We start from the raw sequence: 8260 nt of genomic DNA, 5'->3' as shown, positions 1-8260 counted from the left end.
TAAAGCCCACATTCTTCAACCATTCCCACTCGTGGACAAACCATGCTAACAGACTTCATGGTTTCCATTTTGAAATAAAAATATTTCTAGTTCTGAAATTTATGCAAAAAAAAATTTCATGCATATTGTTTACCTCTCTTCTGCAGTCAAGGAGTTTTCATAGTAAGAAATGCCTGACTTTTTTGGGGTGATGGGGATGGTGCTTGAGCAAATACTGTGTATGTTGGTGCTTTTGAGCAAGAATAAAAGATTTTTTTATTTCTTCCCTGATGAAGCTATAGAATAAAAAGAAAGAACCAATTAATTTCTTACTAATTCATTGTCAGAATAAATAAATAAAAGTAAGAATAGTAATTACTCTTTAGCAGCCTGATCTCAAAAGCCCTTCCTCTACACAGGATAACAAATTGTGAGCTTTGTAGGGCCAAACTAATGCTTTATCCTCTTCTCTGAATCCTCAGCAGGTGTTCTTCATTTAGCGCTTTGTAGGTGTTGAAGGCTGGATGACCAAAATGGAATCAAGTGACTACTAATCCCTGTCCTTCTCATGTGGATATTGTTGTTTAAAAACATAATTATAATTTATTCTTAAATTTTCATTATCTAGTTTCATTCTTTTATTTATATTCATTAATATCTTCTTGGATTTTCCAACTTCTATCCTGTTATCTTACTTCTGGCTTTAATGCACAAACCGTTCTATCTTCAATGTCTCTTAATCTAAGCAGAGGTCTCTAGGATGGTCTCTAGGATGGATGATTCATCATAATTAGTTGATTAGAAGTCAGGGATCCTGGAATTTGATTTTGAATTTTTCAACAATTACCAGATGATGTGATCCTGGATAACTTTAACTATTTTGAATCTTATTTACCATACTGATTACAAATACAGAATCCAATTAGACTTATCTTAAAGAAAAATAATTTATTGTAAGTTATAGCAGCATCTCATGAATCCCAAGGACAAAACTGTTTGCCAACTTCACAAAAAAAATTAGATCTTTGCACTCTTTTTCACTTCTCAATTTTTTGTCTCTGCTTCTCTCTGCAGCATATATATATATATATACACACATATATAAAATTTATATATATACATATAAAATTCTTCCCCCCACCACCAAGATTGGCTGATTTTTTTTACAACAGCTCTCAATTACGTGCTGCATTTCCATGTACATGGGCAACTTCTTTTATCTTTTTCTGTCATTTCTTGTCTCTTTCCTCTATATGATTTTTTTAATTACTATTTTTTTATTTTTAAAAAAGCTTTTTGGCGCCTCGGGGGTGATCACCGGACATCGTGGATCCTCACAGGGCCCACTGGATGGAATAGAGGAGAGTATGGGCCATGATGTGGACCATTGTCTATGAGGTGCAGAGGTGCCCAAAGATGTACTTACCAAATCCAATGGATGTGTCATGATGATGGGAACGAGTGTTGTTGGGGGGGGAGAGGGGGGGTGGGGGGGTGGGGTTGAATAGGACCTCACATATATATTTTTAATGTAATATTTTTACAAAGTCAATAAAAATAAAAAAATAAAAAATAAAAAAAAAAGCTTTAGATTACATAAATGATATATAAAAAATAAAGGGGGATTCCCATATACTCCACCCCCTTCCCTTCCTACACTCTTCCCAATTAACAGTATATTTCATTAGTGTGGTACATTTGTTACAATTGAGGAACACATATTGAAACATTGCTACTAAACATGATCAATAGAAAAATATGTAACACTTCAAGAATTTGTGTGTCATCCTTGCACAGGGGCCATGCTAGTCTTGTCTATATCATTCTAATTTTGGTATATGTGCTGCTGAAGGAAGCACTCCTATCTGATTTTCTACCTTGTAGTTTTGTCTTCAATCTCTATCTCTGTCCCAGTTTCATATTTCCATGTGAGGAAATCAGAGTGATCCAGTTGGGATCAGAAAAACTGTCCTGATTCAACCAACCTTGACCAGGGAAAAGACCTTCTCATTATACACAGATGTATTTGGAAGAGCAGATAATTTGCATTTGGTGTAAAGGCAGTTACCAGTAAAGAAAGAATTCTGAATTTGGAAGTTTCACAAAAATGTGTACCACATTTCTTTTCTGTAAAATGGACTTGATAGCCCCTGTTATGCCCACTCTTCAGTGTTGCTTGAGAATTAAGGTAGACACTGTGTCTATGACTATATTGCAAATTGTTTATTATTATACATTTGAAGAAATTTTTTAAAGTTTATAGTGCTAGGTATGGGTTCTGAGCAAGTATAGACATGATCCTGAGGGAACAGGAAAATTCATCCAATTGGGAAGTGGATAAAGAATTTCTAAGAATTCATTACCATGGTTCCCCAAAGTTTTATTGTTCCCTAAATGACAGGAAATATAATTTCATAAATAGGGACAAATTTGTTATTGGAGGGAGGGAGAAGTAGGAGCTGCAAGTTGGAAGTGGATGATGTTTGCTAGTGAAGGCAACCCTTCAGAGTTCATTCAGACTACAATGGCAAGAATGCTAATGGAGTTTAAATTCTATTAAATGTGAACATAGAAAATGCTGGTCTTTATGTGACATTGATTTCTCAATATTGATTTCTTATTTATTGTATTATTCTTTATTTTCTGACATTATGAAAATAAGGATAAAAAAATGACAACAGAAGTGACTATCAACTTTAGAATGAAGCAAAATAAGTTCTTAAGTGTCTTGGCAGGCTATAATTGAGTATTAGTATTGGGGAAAAAAGAGGAAGAGAAATTGGTAGAGCTTTTAACAGGTGGATCAAAGATGTTAGATATATTTTTTCAAGAATATTGTCAGTTGGGATCCTAGCTGCATTTCCTCTCTTATTTAGGGGCTGGTACAGTAATAATAACCTTCTTTCCTTGGCTTTGGAGCATCCTTGCAGTAGAAAGAGCCAGTAGTACTGGAAATCATGCAGAGAAAGCCTGGAGTGAGCAGCTTGTGTCAGACTGACTCTAGACCTTCAGAAGACATGCTATTATTCTTAAGATTGTCTTTCTGTCACTCCTCTTACTAGTTATTAAAAGAACCATCTTGCCAAATGCCTGAAACAGAACTGTAGAAAAAGTCAAAGATGTCATTCTCAGGTTTTAAGTCTAGGTCTTAAGGTTTTAAATCTAGACCTTAAGTTAGACTGGCCAAAAGACATCTCAGGCATTGTGTATGACCAGTCAAGATTATTAAAGTCAAAACACCATAATTTCCTTGGGGAGAAATATATGCACTTTCTTGGAGTGTCACTTGTGCTAAACACACCCCCATTAAGAATCTACAGAAGGAGGGAATTCTGGGAAAGATGGTGGAGTAGGGTAGAACTCAGTCTTTCTACCAAACCAACTATTAAACAGACAAGAACTTTCTAAAACAATGATTCTGAAACTCCAGGGTCCAGAAGAACAGTGTAAAGAATCTAAGGAAAAGTGAGGAAGAGCTGATAAATTACACTGAAGGATTGTAAATTGCTCTCTCCCCATGGTGGATACCAACACCCATCCCCGACTCTATGGCTGGCCATCATGGAGACCTGTCCCTGGCTAGCTGCTGTTGACAGAAAAGGAATAAAAATCCTCTTCCCTAAGAAGAACAGGATTGGCATGACTGATCACTGACCATAGTTTTTGATTAGCAAATTGGGATCACTGGGTCTGGGCTCTGAGGGCAGCTATTATTTCAACCAACTATGGATAAAGGTGGTGGCAGCCATTGTTTAATGCTCCCTGGACAGGAGTAGATGCAGTGAAGATTTGAAGAAACAAGACTTCCTCATGGCTGTGGGGAAAGTTAGGAGATGGACTGCATTTACTGGGAAGACCAAGAAAGCTCAGCTTTGAGGAGGTGTCATATAAGTATTTGATGCCCTTCCTGACACTCTCCACAGGGCACATAGAAGTTGGTTTGTGCCCTCTTCTTGAATCCTGGTCCTGTTTTAACTAGGAAAGACTGCATTGGTAAAGTCATCCCTGGGGCAACACTTCACCCATAATTTTCCCTCCAGGCAAAAGCAGCATGAGACAATGAAAGGAGTATGAAAAAAATACTTTGACAGAAAGTCTGGTACAAAGGCCTGCTGGCTTCAGATACCGGAGAGAGCGAGGTCTGTCTCCTGGGAAACAGAAGAGATGACCACACTCCTGTAAACAAGGAAACTTTAAAGCAACCAACAAGCAAAAGCCCAGGACAAGACAACCCAGAAGGACATAAAAAACCTGCACACTGCATTTGCCTTTGGTAGACCATCCTGGTGGGAGACATGAAGCTCAAAAAAATCTGTCTTATTAACAGCTGATTAAAAAATCAGGAAAGAGTCATCTCAGGGAGTAAAACCCAGAATTAACATTCTAAAATATTAACATGTATAGTGGGTGTCAAAAGAGTAAAGACAAACAAAGAAACAGGAAATGATGTCCCAGCCACAGGAAGAGGATAAAAATGCAGAAAACAGCAGTGCGGAAGATGACAATGTGGACATATTGAACAAAGCCTTTAAGAATGATCTTAAACACGCTTAAGGAGATGAAGGAAAATACAGAGAAAGAGCTACAGGGTATCAGGAAAACAATGATGAATAAAATGATAGTCTAAGACAGGAGATAAACATTTTAAAAAGGAATCAAACAGTACTGGAGTTGAAGCCACAATAATGGAAATGAAAAATATTCAGGAGTTGAATGGAGACTAAAATGAAAGAAAGCCGCATACAGAAATAAAGACCTGAGGTAAAGGTAACCATTTGGATAATTATAAATGTCTGCATTATTTTATTGTATTCTTGGTTTGTAATTCCACTTTTTACTCTCTACAGGTGCTAAAATACAAATACAAAATGTAATGATAAATCTAGGTTTTTGGACATACGATGTACCAAGATGTAAGTGGTAAAATGGTTGAGGGACAGAGGGGTATAGGAAAAGTATAAGTGCATGCTATTGAAGTTCAGTTTGTTTCAAACCAAATATGATTGTTATATATTTAGGTTGTTAAATTTTACCCTTATGGTAACCATAAGGAAAGCAGATAAAAAATATATCCAGGTAGAAATGAGAAGTCATTCAATATGGTCCAACATAAAAAATAAAATAGATATAAAAATAAGCTTTAAGAGAAGTGAGAGACAAAAAAATAATGAGATTAACAAAGGCTAAATATGATAATGGTAGAAGAAAGAGCTGTATTTTCAATGGTGACTTTGAATGTAAATGGAATTAACTTTTTAGTCAAAAGTCAGAGATTCATTGACAGGCTATATATGGTTGACAGGGAGTTATACAGGGCATATGTCCAGGGTGCATGGTAATGTTTGGATATACTCATAGTGGAAACAGTTAAAAACAACAGCTGGGGGGGTACTGGGTTCCTGGCCAGGGGGCTCTGTCGTGGTCCCTAGGGGAGCAGCGGCAGTCCCCCAGGTGCAATGATAAGAACCAGGAAGGAATGAGGGTCCAACAGTGGGCTCCTGATATTAATGACTATGCTTGTGAGCCTATACGCCTGCAATAAGAACAAGGCCTAGAGCAGCATTGTGCCTGGGAGTTTCCTCCTGACAGCCTTCATGTTACTCAAATTTGGCCAGTCTTGAAACCAAACTCAGCATGTAGATGCAGTGCATTCCCCTCAGCGTGGGACATGACACCCGGGGATGAGCCTCCCTGGCACCAAGGGATCACTACCACATACCAGCTGAAGATGCAACTAGAAAATGACCTTGAATTAAAGGTTCAATGCAGATCAGCAGAATATCCCTGTCTACATATAATAACATGACTTTAAAATGCTGTTTGACCTAATGTAAGGGGGAAATGGAAAGGAGAAATGAGTTTATATGGCTACAAGTCTTTAAAAAAGAGTCTGATGGAGCTGCCCTGGATGGTGCTTCAGGGGCAATCACCACACATTGTAAATCCTCACAGGGCCCACTGGATGGAATGGGGGAGAGTATGGGCCATGATATGGACCACTGACCATGAGGTGCAGAGGTGCCCAAAGATGTACTTACCAAATGCAATGGATGTGTCATGATGATGGGAACGAGTGTTGCTGGGGGGGGGGGGGGGAGAAGTGGGGTGGGGGGGTGGGATTGAATGGGACCTCATATATATATTTTTTATGTAATATTATTACAAAGTCAATAAAATAAAAAAAAAAAAAAAAAAGAGTCTGGAGATTGTCAGAAGGATTGCCCTTATGCACACCTGAGCAGAGTCTCAGAGACAGATAAAGTAGATACAACCCCAGGTATTGGTTCTTTTGAGGGCTAAAGAGACCCACGGGTCCTATGGTCATGGCAGATGGGGTTCACTGCCATGTTAGTTGGTCCTTCTTTGGAGCTGGTGTTTCTGCATGATGGAACTGGACTCAGATGGGATTTCTTTTCACAAGACTTTCATGTTACTTTAGTGGAATTGTAGTTGGTGTTGGGGTTTAAGATATATTTAGGGGATTTGAATCTCTGGACTGACAATATGATAGCCAGGCCCTGAGCCTCAACAGACTTCAGCTCCTACACTCTGATTTATTGGACTTACCCCACTCAGCTAACATGGAGTTGAAGAAGGTCAACCACCACACCATGGAGCCTAGAGTGCCTACAACTGAAAGCAGGAGGATTGCATCCAGTATCCATGTGGAATCTAAGCCCCCACTTGACATAGATGTGCAATGGACACAACCAATCCAATGTCCACAGAGAAAATGTGGCATTGGTGTGGGAAGGGTGGCCATGGTGGCTGCTGGGTGTGGGGAATGGGAGGAAGAGATGAGATGGGGAGGCGTTTTCAGGACTTGGAGTTTCCTGGGTGGTGCTTCATGGACAACTACGGGACATTGTAGATCCCCCCAGGGCCCACTGGATGGAATGTGGGAGAGTGTGGGCTAGATGTAGACCATTGACTATGGGGTGCAGCAATGCCCAGAGATGTACTTACCAGGTGCAATGGATGTGTCATGATGATGGGAGAGAGTGTTGCTGTGGGGGGAGTGGGGGGTGGGGGCGGTGGGGTTGAATGGAACTTCATATTTTTTGAATGTAATATTTTTTAAAAAATGAATAAAAAATTTTAAAAAAACAAGGATAAATATAATTGAAAAAATAAATAAATAAATAAAAACCAAGGATAAATATAATTGAAAAAAAAAAGTCAGAGATTCATAAAATGGATAAAAAGCATGACCTAACAATATGCTGTCTGTAAGCGATCACCTTGAAGTAAAAAATACAAGTAGGATGATGGTGCAAGGATGGAATTTATATATCATGCAAGCAGATATGAAAGATACTGAAAGATAGCTGATATGGCTATACTAATATTGGATAAAAAAGACTTTAAGTCAAAAACAGTTACAAGAGACAAAGACAGTCATTACATACTGAGAAAGGGAACAATTCAACAGGATGATGTAACAATTATAAATATATGTGTACCCAACTGCAGAATTCCAAAATATATGCAGCAAATATTGACAGATTTGAAGGGAGAAATTGATGGTTCTACATTAATAGTAAGAGACTTTAACATACCACTCTTAATAATAGATAGAACGTATAGTCAGAAGATCAATAAGGAAGCATTAGATTTGAATGATACTCTAAAGTAACCAGACCTAACAGACATTCACAGAACACTGCACCCAACACAAAAAGAGTACACATTCTTCTTGAACTCACATGGATCATTCAAAAACAATTGAAAGCCGAGACTCAAACAGATATTGCACACCAATGCTCATAGTAGCATTATTCACTATTGCCAAAAGATGGAAGCAACCCAAATGTCCCTCAACTGAGGAATGGAAAAACAAAATGTGGTATATGCATACAATGGAATATTACTCAACTATAAAAGGGAATAAAGCTTTGAAATAGGGGACAACATAGATGAACCTTGGAGTCACAATGTTGAGAGAAATAAGCCAGGCACAACATGACAAATACTGTATAATCTCACTGATTTGAAACAATTATAATAAGCAAACTCACTGAGTCAGAATCTAGACTATAGGTTACCCGGGGATGGGGTGAGGTTCGAGAATGGTAAGTTAAGGCTTCAAATGCACAGGATTCCTATATGGAATGATGGAAATGTTTTGATAATGGATGTTGGTGATGGTAGCACAGCATTTTGAATTCAATCAACAGCACAAATATATATTTGAATATTATTAAAAGGAGAAATGTTAGATTGTATATATAGTAACAGAATAAAAATTATTTTTTAAATTATGGAACTACACTACACAAAC

The 8260-nt window shown here is 37.9% G+C and overlaps 1 non-coding gene across 1 annotated transcript; it reads right to left on the bottom strand.

Moving 5' to 3' along the window:
- Nucleotides 1–1731: 1731 nt before the first annotated feature.
- Nucleotides 1732–1838, bottom strand: LOC111759369 (U6 spliceosomal RNA). The gene has a single exon (XR_002793375.1). It is a non-coding gene; the product is annotated as a U6 spliceosomal RNA (small nuclear RNA).
- Nucleotides 1839–8260: the final 6422 nt, after the last annotated feature.

Source organism: Dasypus novemcinctus, chromosome 13 (assembly GCF_030445035.2).
Source record: "Dasypus novemcinctus isolate mDasNov1 chromosome 13, mDasNov1.1.hap2, whole genome shotgun sequence".
NCBI lineage: Eukaryota > Metazoa > Chordata > Mammalia > Cingulata > Dasypodidae > Dasypus > Dasypus novemcinctus.
The sequence above is the reverse complement of the archived record's forward strand: the minus strand, read 5'-3'. Positions and strand labels throughout refer to the sequence as shown.